The sequence below is a fragment of the Peromyscus leucopus genome, chromosome 2, assembly GCF_004664715.2.
Source record: "Peromyscus leucopus breed LL Stock chromosome 2, UCI_PerLeu_2.1, whole genome shotgun sequence".
Classification (NCBI taxonomy): domain Eukaryota; kingdom Metazoa; phylum Chordata; class Mammalia; order Rodentia; family Cricetidae; genus Peromyscus; species Peromyscus leucopus.
The window spans coordinates 53774763-53788589 of NC_051064.1; the positions used below are offsets into that span (position 1 = coordinate 53774763).

At 47.9% G+C, this 13827-nt stretch overlaps 1 protein-coding gene across 7 annotated transcripts in view; it reads left to right on the plus strand.

Moving 5' to 3' along the window:
* Nucleotides 1–383: 383 nt before the first annotated feature.
* Nucleotides 384–13827, plus strand: part of Phf24 (PHD finger protein 24) — a 28485-nt gene continuing 15041 nt past the window's right edge. For 2 of the 7 annotated variants that reach the window (XM_028883992.2, XM_028883996.2), the window contains exon 1: nt 384–635. The gene's annotated coding sequence lies outside the window, so the exon portion shown is untranslated. Of the gene's footprint in view, nt 636–1102; nt 1256–1287; nt 6362–13827 lie in introns of those variants that run through there. The other 5 variants (XM_028883991.2, XM_028883995.2, XM_028883993.2 and 2 more) reach the window with 3 other exon arrangements.

Below are 13827 nucleotides of genomic sequence, written 5' to 3' on the forward strand. Positions count from 1 at the left end.
CCTGCCTGCCTGGAGTTTGAGGCCAACCCGAGCTATGTAGTCAGTTACAGCCCGAACTACACCGTGAATGACATTTAAGGTATTTAAAATAGTACCTTTGCTCTTATCAGTTGGGTGATGATAACACATAGTACTATATTTATGTAAATTCTATGTTAAGGACAAATTATCCCCTACAACACCTGGAAAATGGGGGGGGGTGATACTAGATGCTCAAAGGATAACGGGAATTGTGTTTGATAGACACAAGTGAATGGACAAGAAAATGAAAGTGTCTTTAAAATGTAATTTAGACAAGAGGGGTCTGGGGATATGTACACATCTTCTTTTGCTTTCCTGTAATTAGTTGCTAGATGCTCTGTGACTTGGTCTTTTTCCTGCCCTCTTCAAAGCGTGGAGTTTGTTGCAATGCGCCTTACAGTTTCTCGGGAACGCTGGCGGTCTGACAAGCCCGCTGTTTGGCTAGTCTGAGGGCTGAGGTTGCTGCAACCAAAAGTGGGTTACACGACAGTCCAGCTCCGGGGCTGGAGATGGAGGACCAATAGCCTCCGACAAGGCACACGGGGCCAGATGGAGCAGCCAAGGTCTTTGTGAAGGTTCCTCTGGCCACTCCCGAGCCCAGTGGGTACCTGAGGGTAAGTACCCCATGGTGAGCCTGGAGACCTGGGTGGTGCGCTGCCAGAGGCGGACGGCTGGGTTCTTCCCAGCCCGAGCAGGTGCTGGTGGCAGCATCCACCCGTACCCCCCCCCCCGCTTTGCCTGGGTGCGGGGCGGGTGGGAGCGTCGCCGCAGCCCCTGCAGCGCAGACCCGGGCCAGCTCCGGGGCGCGCTGACCTTGCCGCGGGCGGCCGGGCTGGCGCAGTCCCCGCGCCGCAGTGCCGGCTGCTCGTGCGGGCGCCCCCTGGCACCGGGACCGCCCGCTCCTCGGCCGCCGCGCGCCCGGGCTCCCACCGCGCGCCACGCCGCGGCCAGCCGCGCCGCGCCGCGCCTGGGGCTCGGGAGGGTGGGGCGGCGCGCGCCCACGGGCCGGCCGAGGGCGCCGGGCGCGGGTGCACGCGCAGCGGGTGGGCGTGCTCCGGGCGCGCGCGCCGCCGCCGCCGCCGCCGCCGCCGCCTCAGCCCGTCGCGCCGCCCGCGCCGCCCGCTCCCGGAGCTCGGCCCAGCACGTCGGCTCCGGAGCGGCCGTGGGCAGCGCGGGCCCGCGGCGTTACGAGTCAGCCGGCCTCGGACCCGCGTCCCGCACGCGGACTGTCCCGGTAAGCCAGGGCGGGGGCGGTGGGACCCGGCCTGTCACCCTGAGGGGCGGGTCTGCGCTCCCGGACGGTCCTCCCGGACTTGGATGCTGGTGTGGGAGCCGCCCCCAGGGGGACCCTGTGCAAAGGGATGCACCCCAGTGACCGCCGCCTCTACCCCTGAGGGAGTCCGTGGGGCGACGTGAAGGGAGACGCCCAGGGCGCCCTGCACTTTTTGCCTTGTCCAGCCCCAGCGTGGAGGGCATCCTCCCCAGGGCCCCAGGGAGGCCTTCTGTGTAAGTGGAGGGGCATCAAGGTAGTCTCTGGACTTGGCTCCACGGGAGACCATCTGGGGACCCCAGGGACCTTCCCGGTGGTGTTGGTGAACCCCAGGTGATCTCAGCCTGTGCTCCAGAGATGCCCAGAAGGAACCTTTGCCTGGAAAAATTGGATCCATTTGTGGCATCGTAGCTCCAAGGACTTTGGCACTGACCTCCTATGGGGCTCAGGATGCCCTCGCTTGTACCCCCTCAACATAGTGGAAAGGAGTGGGGACTGTGGGGCCGTGGCCTTTGTTCATCCCAGTTCCCACCCTGCCCCCATGAGAAGCTCCCTTCTGTATGATAGAGAGCCCCGTGGGCTTCAAGCTGGACTTTAGAGGAGATGGAAACTGCTTCTAAGAGCACAGGGCCCAAGGGGTACCAGGACCAGTGAGGCCTCCAGATCAAAGACAGGAGATCTGAGCTCTTGAGTCTGACTACCCAAAGCAGTGAGACCAAGTTTCTGGAGGGAGGAATAAGAGAGAGGAGAGGATTTTTGAGCACCCCTGTGCCAGGCACGGTGCTAGATGTTTAAACATCTTATGTAATTCTTAACAACAGCTTCATAAAATTGCCCCATTTGAACATTAGGCATTTGTGACGCAGGCTTTAGCACTTTGCTAACGTTAGATCACAAACGTTAGCATGATGAAGTCTGTTCTTCTAATTTAACTCGGAGAAAAGTATCAAAGAGGGGCAGAAGCAAGGGTGGGTGGTTGTTACTAAGTTCCGTTGAAGTGTCAAGCATGGGTCTTTGCAATGGCATTTGCTCAGCAAATGCGATGCTTACACCGATGAGGACGGATTAACTGAACACGGACCATGGGAGCAGTTGTCCACTTAACCCCCAGATTGTCAGGACTTGCTTGGGAGGACCAGAGGGACCCACAGTGGAGTCTCCTGGGGCCACCTTCCCCGCTGCAGGATCTTGAGGAAGACACTGTCACTTCTAAGAGTCATCCACACTTCCCTTGTGGCCCTCTATGTGCACCAGTGGACCCTAATCCATAAATACCACTCAAGACACTTTGCCGAACAGTTCCTCTGTGCGAGAGAAGCAGGAGCATGGGAAAGATGCGAGCCAAGAAAGGCTTATTGGTAATCTGTTGTCTGGGGGGGGCGGGAGCCTGAGTCTGCCCCCTGTCTCGCCCACTCAACACTTGCATTTCAGCTGAATCCTAAGGGTTTAACTTTGGGCCCAAAGATAGATTCTGGCCTCTTATCCAAAAGTGGAGTGGTGAAGGGGACCAAGCCATGGAATTTACCGCAGAGCCATTCTGGGGTGTCCCTGCTCATCTTTGTACTCCTCCTGCACAGCCAAACCTGGGAGCATCCTCCTTTGATAAAACCAGCCTCCTAGAGCTGGGCTCCAGCGAGAAGTGGCCACGTCAGAGCAGAGGTCCATCATATAGTCAGGCTCGGTCCTAGGTTTCTTTGAAAACGTATATACCTACTTTGAGACTGAGGCAGGGGGATTGCCACAAGTTGAACGCCAGCCTGGGCTATAAGGAAAACTGTCTCAGAAAACCGAAACCAAATAAACAAGAAAACACTGGCTGTGGTAACCTATGTCTATTATCCTGACACTTGGGAGGTGGAGGCAGGCAAATCGCAAGTTCAAGGCCAGCTTGGGCTGTATAGCAAGTTCTAGGCCCTGTCTCAAAAACAAAAGATAAGAAGAAAAAAAAAATGCTCCTTCGGGCTTCTGAGATGACAGTGAGAAAAGAGACCATGCTGTTGAGGAAACCGAGTACTCTAACTTACCAGTTGCTATCTGGGCTTTCTTTTCCTTAACGGCTTGGCTCCTTTAAGGATGTAATGGTTGGGGTGCCTCCATGCATAGCTAAACAAGCGAATTCTGACAGGTTCACATTGGGGGGGGCACCTCTCTGTTATACATATGTTTAATCCCCTCTCAGCTTAAACCCTCTTGTTACTGCATCTGACCAAAGTAAACACATATATTGTTGAAAGAGAAAACTGAGACCAAGCCTGCAAATATGGTGGAGTTTGTCCTAATTCCGATAGTTCCTTATTTGTTTGTTTGTTTGTTTTTGTTTTCAAGACAGGGTTTCTCAGTGTAGTCCTGGAACTTGTTCTGTAGACCAGGCTGGCCTCAAACTCAGAGATCTGCCTGCCTCTGTCTCCTGAGTGCTGGGGCAAAAGGCTCTCAGATAGTTCTTGTTGGAGTGTTATTATTATATTATTTTTGTTGTTACTAAACTGATCTTTTCATCAAGGGCTCTGAGTATCACACTCCCTGATAACCTTGGGAAAAATCACTTGCTTGATCCAAGTGCTGCCCAGATCTTGGATTCTCACTACCATCTCCTGAGGTCTAATATTGAGTCAACATTACATCTCAACACATTACATCTCATTATCATCTTGTCAGAATAGTGCCTCAGCACAGCACGGGTAGAGTGTGTGTGACGGTGTTACCAGGCGGCCTAATCTTCTCAAAACTGCTTCCTTCCAAAGGAAAGTAGAGGAGAATGCCCCTTCCCCACCTGAGTAAGCACAAATGGATGTGGATTCCTCAGCCTTGGCTCTTCATAGGTTCTCTGACCACACTCTAACCACTTTTCTCTTCCAGCATTAACCATGTATTTTCTAAGTGCTTCCTTTTCTTGGAACACGGATAATAAACCTCCCCAGGTCCATTTCCCATGTTCCTGTTTTCTCCCAGTACACCTGGTCCTGAGTGGTTCATATCTAGGCTAATAGTCTCCCATCTCTTCAGCTAAAATATCCATTGTCTATCAGTCCCACACGCCTCTCTGGCAATGCTTCTTCATCCCCCAGATTTACTTATTCATATCTGATGGGAAGATCATTATCTTCTCGATCCTTCAACCTTAATGACTGAGCTCTGACTGGAATTGCTCTACCAGCTTTGGACCAAGAAGCTTGGACTGTCAGTGTCCATCTGGAGACATGATTATTGGTTCCATTATAGCATCTCTCCACTCTCCACCCACCTTCCAGCAATCCCCTCAGAGGGCTGCACACATCCTAAGTGCTGCCAACTGGCCAGCGCGATGCCATATAAAGAGGAAAGCTCTTGTCCTTGAGGAGTTTGCACAGAATCGGTCTGCATTTCCTCACTCGTTCACTATTAATATAAAGTGCAGGGAAAGTATTAGGGAAAATACAGCTTTACAGGCTATGTATGGCAGTCAGGGGAGAGTGTGTCATTTTCTCAGGTGTCACCGACAACTAAGATGTGTTTCTACAAGCAGCCACATTCCAACCCCCCTGCCAAAGTTACTTTGGCCGTGTGTTTTGAGCGAACTGGTCACACACACACTTCCTCCGCTAGTCATATGCTTGGATAGGACGTTACAGGTTACAAGGCCCTTTACATATTATGATCTCTGATTTTGAACACATCTCCGGTTACTGTGGTCCTCTCACTGGAAGATTCCGTGAGAGGACTGGCTTGCCCTCTTTTTCGTGTCTGTGTTTGTTTTTTAAGCTTATGCCTCCTTGTAGATAAAGCCCCGGTGATTACTGCAATTACTACCTGCCAGATCTTAGGTTGAGGGAAAGAGTTGCATGTTGGAAAGCTTGGAAATAAAGGTCACCCAGTGCACTCACGGCTCAGCCCTGGGTTTATCAGGACGGTCTCTCATCATCCTGGCCAAGCTCCCCTCCCTTCCTCTCCCCCCTTCCCTGAATTCAAATGAATATTCCCTTTTAAACAAATATTTTAAGCATACTACCTCAAACCAGTTCTTTGAGCTGATGCTAATTCCTATGTGAATGCTGATTTCCTTGCCTATTTCTATCCAGCACCCAAGCTGGCTGCATAGCTCTAAGTCATGATGGAGTCCCCATATAGCTCCATGCTTGGCGTGTGTTTTTACCTCTTCCTGGAATGCTTTTTTTTTTTTTTTCTCATCCACTGGGTTAACTCCCACTCATCTTCAAAATTTAGCTCCAGCAACACCTTTTTTTTTTTTTTTAATCCTACACGTATGCCCCCTACACACGCACATACTCTGTGCATCCTCACAGGCTGAGATTCCATTTGTTCATCCTACCAACAGCTATTAGCACTTGATTTGTGCCTAACACATAGTAGGCTGCACACACACACACACACACACACACACACACACACACACACACACGTTTATGGACTCAGCAAGCCAGTGAATGGTAATAAAGTATAATAACTGTGTAAGTGGCGCTGCATCGGGCTTTGGGGATCTAAAACAGGGAGTGCCTCTCCATCTTGCTGGGAAAATTCACTTGCTGAGTGCAGCCGCACCAGCCAATCACTGCCAGTGTGATGTTCCTTAACTGTTGCTCTGCTTCTGGGGGAAGTCGGAGCTGTAGCTTTTAATGAAGACAGCCCAATCCCCCAGAGGCTAAAGATCATGCCATCATTTTGTTCTCGCGTATATTAAAGCTTCGTGAGCTCTCAGTAAATATGAAGCCGCCGCAGCGGGATGTCCCTCCTGCCTCGTAGCCTGGAGCTGAGGCCAGGAAGACAGGTTCACTCGGTCTTCAGCCTGTCTGCTCCCTAGACAGTCCTGAACACCTCCCTGCAGTTTGGGTGACTGTGTCTCCCCAAACAGGCCGAAGTGGATGGAAGGAGGTGGGGAGGGAGACCTTCAGGGTCTGCAGACGTGAAGACCGAAACCAGTCTGTAGGTTACTGGGAGGCGGCTGACAGGTAGAAATGGCTCCGAGGACGCTGAATTGAGACCGGAGGACAGCTGGACCGCGTGGGGCTTGGGTTGCCCCAGAGACCTACAGAGGGTAAGGGACTCTGCGTGCTCACTTTCTCGGAAGTTCTTCAGGTTAGTGCTGACAGTGTGGTGAGCTCAGGGTCTGTGCTGTACTCTCAAGTCAACAGTTCTCACACTGGGGGCCGAGACCTCTTTGGAGGTTGCAGGACCTTTCACAGGGGTTACATATCAGATAGCCTGCATGTCAGATATGTACATTGTGATTCCTGACAGTCACAAAAGTACGGTCATGAAGTCGCAATGAAACAGTTTTATGGTGGGGGTCACTACAGCCTGAGGGACTGTATTGAAGGGTCACAGTGCTGGGAAGGTTGAGAAACATGGCTCTAAGCTGATTCTTGCAGAGCCCAGTTCTGTTGGTTTTCTATACTTTTGTAACGTCTACCTTGTGTGTGTGTTACCTGTGTGGCTTTCCACGAGGTTCTTGGTCAGTCCCTCAGATACGTGCTTCCAGGAACAAATCAACCGGTTAAGATGCTACGCTCGAGTTCTCAGACTCAAACCCAGGACCAAGGAGATGCATTTTCAGCTTCCTTCTTACGTGCTTAGCAAGCTGCCCTGCTGTGGGTCAAGCTATAGTCAACGGAACGCAGAATAGGTACCATAGACTTAGAAACGGTCGTTTCTCCTGTCTTATCATTGTGGCCGTGGAAACTGGCGAAATCCCAAAATTTCATCCCTCTCGTTTGTAGACAGACGGTAGCAGATAACTGCCCTCTGTGGCCAGAAAATCACGCATAGTTGCTGTATGGTAGGTGTTCTCGCCGAAGAGCCCTGACTCACCACTCGGGTTCCTCCTCTGAGGGGGCAGCGCTGATGTGGTGTGCTGCGCTGACTCGAGTTCCTAGGACTGAGTTCCAGAGACTTGTTCTGATCAGAGTTTGGCCAGATTTGCCTTTGTTTTCTTCAGTTTTTAGTCCTGGGAATGAAATCCAGGAGCCCGTGTTAGGTCAGTTCTCTACCGCTGAGCCACACCCCCCAGCCTTCTTTTCAGTGTTTGAGCCTGAGTTTTGCTAAGTTACCCAGGCTAGCCTTGAATTCACTTCACAGCCCAGGCTGGCTTTGAACTCGTGATTGCCCTGCCTCAGAATCCTGAGCAGCTGGGATTACAGGCCTGCATAAACAAGCTCAGCTTCTGGCCAACATTGGTGAGAAGAAAGGATACTGGAGCCGGGCAGTGGTGGCGCATGCCTTTAATCCCAGCACTCGGGAGGCAGAGGCAGGAGGATCCCTGTGAGTTCCAGGCCAGCCTGGTCTACAAAAGAAGTTCCCGGACAGCCAGGGCTGTTACACAAACCCTGTCTTGGGGGAGGGGGAAAAGGAAGGAAGGAAGGGAGGAAGGACACTAACACCATGTCTGAAATACATTTATTTTGCCCAGTCATCTCTGTAACATTCATGTTCTGTGAAAGGCAGTGGAAACCATCTAGATTTTTCTACCCTTTGTTCTCATTCCTTTTTACTCAAGCTCAGCACCCCTCTCATCTCTCTCTCATCCAAATATCATCCATCTCCTTCCTTCTCTTCCTTCTCCCCCTCTGTAGACCAGGCTGTTCTCAAGCGCACAATGGCCCTCCTGCCTCAGCCTCTCAAATGTTGGGATTATAGGTGTGAGCCACTACACCCAACTTTCCGACATCCCTGGGCCTGCTTCTTCACACTTAGGGGTTTTCATTGCCTGTTCCTGCCTAGGAAAGCCCTCATAACCTCCAGAAAATCCCTTTTAATCGCTCTTGGGCCTTCCACACAGTGTTCACGCCTAGACAAAGGATCAGGCTCCAGTGAGTAAATGTACTTTACAGTACCGTGCTGAATGAGGAAACTCCTGCCCGTTGGGAGGGCTGTCCTCCAGCCTCTCCACGGGCACAAACCTTTATAGAGAGTGCCTGGGAAGAGAGGTTCCCTCGCTGCCTTCCTTCGCCTTCTGTATTTCTTTACCTGCTCCTGCTGTGGAGAAAAACCTCTCCACACCCACTGCTTTGCCCTTATAAATAATCCCATGGCATTCTAAGTAGGTGCTCTGCAGAGAATGGGTGTGTCTCGCACACACATTCTGAGCTGCCCACATATTCGTTCTGCCTGACAAATACATCTAAACAGCCTTCTCGTGCTGAAAGAAAGATTACGATCTCTGGCATTTTCCCTTCCTCCTGCTCACACAGTCAGATAGCCGTCCTTGCCCACACTGTTATCTCCCACCACCTGCTCCTACCCCTGAGGGGTTTTATTTTCTTATATACCACAAAACCCTGATACCTGAGACAGCATCTTCCTATCTCCTTTTCATTCCTGTTGGAGAAGAAAAAGAAAAGAAAAGAAAAGAAAAGACTCCACCCACCAGCCGAAGAAGTAGTCATTAAGGATAATTTGTGGGAGCTTTCACTTCCTTTTAAGTCTTCCTAGGACTTTCTCCTCGCACAGGAGAGATCAGGCTTTCTCACCAGGCGTTCGTTTTACCCGTCACTAATCAGCGCCACTTGTTTCTCCGGGAATTAGAGCTGATTGTGTTAATTTCTCAAACGCCACAGGTGCCCAACTCGGCTCTTCCCGCACACTCGCTTTTAATCAAGGTGTCTTTTGTAGTCCTCTTCATTAAACATTTAAGAGATTCAGCCTTAATCTTAAGGCTTAATTCTGTTGTGTCCTCACAGTTTATAATCAAATCATAGCCTTATCATTTCAAAATGATGAAAAGAATGAACAAACAAAAAAAAAATGGCTTGAAGTTGGATCTTAATGGCTTCCTATTAATGTTTCTACTTCCCGTGTTTTGCCTTAGAAACATGAAGTGGTCTAGAAAAATGAACCATCTGAAGCAAAAAGAAACTATGTTCAAAGAAACTATGGCAAAGAGTATTGTGTCATTTTACTTTTTATATTTGGTTATTTTCATTGTGTATAGAAGCCTCTGGCTTCATAAAAGTTTGCCCCAAAATAAACTCCCGTAATCATTGCAGTGACTTCATGACCAGTTGAGCTATCTTGATATCTTCCAGAGAGAAAGTGGTTTCCTGACATCGAGCAGTGGGTAGAGGCAGAGCTGCAGTGTTGGGGGGTATCTGCGGTCCAGACGCTAATACACTGTAAATGAGTCACTCACATGTAGAATGATGCTCCCAACTGGCAGAGCTTGTTTAGTTCCCCTTATTATGTCATGCCAAAAAGCCAAAAAGCCAAATGCACACACTGCTTCTCTCCCAGTCAGGGAAGTGATTTTAGTATGTTTCCAACTATGCTTCAGCCCATGTCTTATAATAAACATAACAGTCTCATTACTGTTCTCTAAATCTTCTGCCATAACGTGTAAGAAAGAGGCTCCACCCATCTATTTGTAGAGCTAGTGCATTCCCCATAGCCCCAGGAACCACGTGGAAACTGACACGCTCTGGTGTTTGCAGTCTGTTACACTGATTTAAAAAACAAACAAAGGGATGGCTTCTGCTATTGGGTACAATCCAAGTGTATATCATACTTGCTGTGTGTCTCAACCCACCCATCTATCGCCTGGAGTTTTTGACAGAGACTTTCCCTACCCCCAGAATGCAGCTAATTCACTGTTTGGGAACAATTGTTCTTATCTTTGTGTTTCAAAAAATTAAATCAATTTTTATCATTTTTATAGACAAACTATAAGTTATTTTATAGTTTCCTATTGAAATTATTTCTCCCCTCTTACCATTGATTTTTAAATGCTTTAGTAAGTTGGAAGAGCATGGTGGTATACACCTTTATTCTGATTTAGGAGGCAGAGTCAGGTGGATATTGTCTAAGTTAAGGCCAGCCTGGAGTCCCAGGTCAGCCAGGGCTACATAGAGAAACCTTGTCTCAAAAAAAAAAAAAAGGAGGGGGCATAAGTAAATGTTGTTTTACATGGGCCCACAGTTTTAAAGGAAGCAGACTGTTGTATAGAGTAGGGTTTTCTTCCATTCTCTCTTACTTCATCCTCTTCTTCTTCTCCCTTTTCTCATTTCTCCCATCATCATTTCCCCTTTAAAAATACAAATCCAGTCTCTTGACAGTTCTTGGAACCTGTAATCCACAGCCTCACTAGACGAACAGTAAGGTGTCCACCCACAGGGGTGCATAGCTCTCCGGAGGCCCCAAGGGTACACCTCTTTTCCTGCCCTCTCTAGCTTCCCTCTTTTTCAAAGCCAACTGTAGCCTCTCACATCTTTCCCGTGTCCCATCACGGAGTGGGCGTCCTTTGGCCAGTCTGTCACTGGTGGACCTCCCGTCCACACACTGTCAGAAGTCACCGCTGTCAGCAGCAGGGTTTTCCTCATATCCTTGTGTTTGCACGTGGTCATCCCAAAATCAAAAGGAAGAGCGTGACAGAGTGTCTGAGTACGTGCGCAAAGCCCTGGCCTTAATCCCAACACTCAGAGAAAAAGAAGTAGAATTCTTCAGTTAAAAAGAAAAATCATGCCGGGCGGTGGTGGCGCACGCCTTTCATCCCAACACTCAGGAGGCAGAGGCAGGCGGATTCCTGAGTTCGAGGCCAGCCAGGTTTACAAAAAGAGTTCCAAGATAGCCAAAGTTATTACACAAAGAAACCCTGTATCAAATGAAGAAATTGAATGAAATGTCTCAAAAGACATTTATATGAAAAATAAACACATAAAAGAACTGTTCACCATGCTTTGTAACAAGAAAAATACAAATCTAAACTGCACTGAGATTCACCTCACCCCAGTCAGAACAGCTGTCACCATGAAAACAAACAACAGATGCTGGCATGGATACTGGGTTGTTAGTCCAGTCCCTATGGAAACAACACAGAGGTTCCAAAAAAAAAAAAGGCTGCCATATTGTCCACTTCTGGGTCATGTACCTGAAGGAACCTAAAATCAGAATACACCAGAGATAACTAAGCCAAGCATAGTGAAATGTGCCTGTGACCCCAGCACTCAGGAAGCTATAGTAAGAGGACCCCAACATCCAGGCCAGCCTTGGAGATACATACAGTGAGTTTCATACCAGCCTAGGCTACACAGAGACTCTATCTCAAACCAAACAAACAAAAAAGTAGTTATATCTGTGCATTCCTGTTGTTATTTTATTTGGTGGCAGAGTCTCACTATTAGACTTGACTGGTCTGGAGCTACTGTGTACACCAGGCTGGCCTTGAACTCACAGAGATCAGCAAGCTCTCTGCCTCCTGAGTGCTGGGATTAAAAGTGTGCACTCCCATGCCCAGCCACACCCATGTTCATTGTGGCACTCTTCACAGTAGTCAAGTTATTGGATGCCCATTCACAGATGAGTGGGGAATGAAATGTGACATTTATACACAGTGGAATTTTATTCAGCCATCAGACAGAGTGAAATATTTACAGGAAGGTAAGTAGAACTAGAGACCATCAAGTTAAAAAAATAAGACAGTGTTAGCCAATACTTCACGCTTTCTCTCACATGCAGAATGTAGACTTTTATAAATGATGTGAAAGTAGAAGGGAGTTATTTATAAAGAGGAGGTTACCGATGGGAGAAGGGATGGGAAAGGGCAATAGAGAGTGAATATGTACAAGGTACATTCTATTCCATGAATATGAAAAAGCATAATTGAATCCATTATTTTGTACAGTTAATAGACACAATTTTTTGATGATTCTAAATCACAATAGAGAATCATTATCAGAGTCGTTTTGAGGTTTTGTTTGTTGGTTTGGTTTTTTTTTTTTTTTTTTTTTCTAGACAGGATTTCTCTTTGTAGCCCTGGCTGTCCTGCAACTTGCTCGGTAGACCAGGTTGTCCTTGAACCCAGAGATCCGTCTGCCTCTGCCTCCCAAGTGCTGGGATTAAAGGCATGTGCCACTGCTGCCCAGCACATAGTTTTAATTAAATAAGATGAGAATTATCAGAAACCATAACATATAGTTTTTTTAAAAAAAAAAAGTCATTTCTAAACTTTGGGTTCAGTTACAGGTTCATAAACACGCAGGCATACCCAGTATTTCCTTATAAAATGTACTTTTTATTCTAAGTTGAAATCTTAAAAAACATAAAAATAGGATTGGGTGTGTGGACGGCTTGGTGGTAGAACACTTACCTTGCCTTCCTGAGGCCATGTGTTCCATCTCCAGCACTGCAAAAATAAATAAGTAAATAAACAGACAAATACTGATCAATTTTTTTAAATTAAAAAACATCCCACTTAAAGTATTGCAGGAAAGCAGTGGAGCTGGAATTTAAAATTGCTTGTATTGAAAATAGCAGTAAGGGGACAGGAGAGATAGCTCAGTGGTTAAGAACACTCTTAACTCTGCTCTTCCAGAGGACCCAGGTTTGACTTCCAGCACCCACATGGTGACTGACAACTGATTATAACTCCAGTTCCAGGGGATCTGACACCCTCTCCTGGCCTCTGTGGGCAATGCATATATAGTACACAGTACATATAGTACACAGACATACATGCAGACACAACACCCCTACACATAAAATAAAGAGAAATAAATCTTTTTTAAAAAGAAAAATAGCAGGGAAGGGTTGTGTGTCAATTTAGCATTCCTCCGCTTGGTGTATCTTTGGGACTTGCCTTCCTACCTAACATAGAGCATAGCTATCGCCCATGAAACATCTGGGCGGTGTTGGGGTCATAGCCCCACCTAGAACCCTGTGGTCTAACTTTAACATACACTCTCCTCTACACCCCTTAACTCTGACAACCCTTCTTAGGCCATCTGGGCTTGTGAAAGAACATGAATGTTCTAAATGACAAAGAATATATGCTCCAGACACAGGCTTTAACAGATAGTCCAAACTAGATATCTCAAACTGGAGTTAGCTGCCAACTCAGGGAAATGGGGTTGGAGAGAAACTGGAAAATAAGCTTAGATCCTGCTTTAGTTTCTTGTCTATTGCTGTTTACTTGGTCAACATCATGACCAAGGAAACTCTTGTGAAAGAGAGAATTTAATTGGGCTTATGATCCCAGAGGCTTAGACTCTGTGATGGCAGGGTGAAGGCGTGGCAGCAGGTGGTTGGAGAACAACATGAGAGCTCACATCTTGATCCACAAGCAGAAGGCAGAGAGAGCTAACTGGGAATGGCAAGTCTTTGGAAACCTCAAAGTCCACCCCCAGTGGCACACCTCCTCCATCAAGCCCACATCTCCTAAGGCTTCCCAAACAGTCCCACCAACTGGGAACCAGGTCCTCAGACATATGGGCCTATGGGGGCTATTCTCATTCAGAGACCACAGATCCTGTCAGCACTTTGTGGTGTACCCGTTATCAATACACTTGCATATTTTGAACATCTTTCCACAGTGACACACTTGCACCTTAATGTTTTTCACGCCCTTGAGTCTTCCCTGTCCTGTGCTATCATTTTTTCTTTTTATGTTACGAACAACACATCTGTTTTAAAATTTAGATTTTTATTTATTTGTATGTGGAGAGCAGTATTGCTTATAAGTGCAGGGTCCTGTGGAGGCTCGAGGGAATCCCATCCCCTAGAGATGAAGTTAGAGGCATTTGTGAACTGCCACACATGGGTGCTGAGAACGGAGCTGG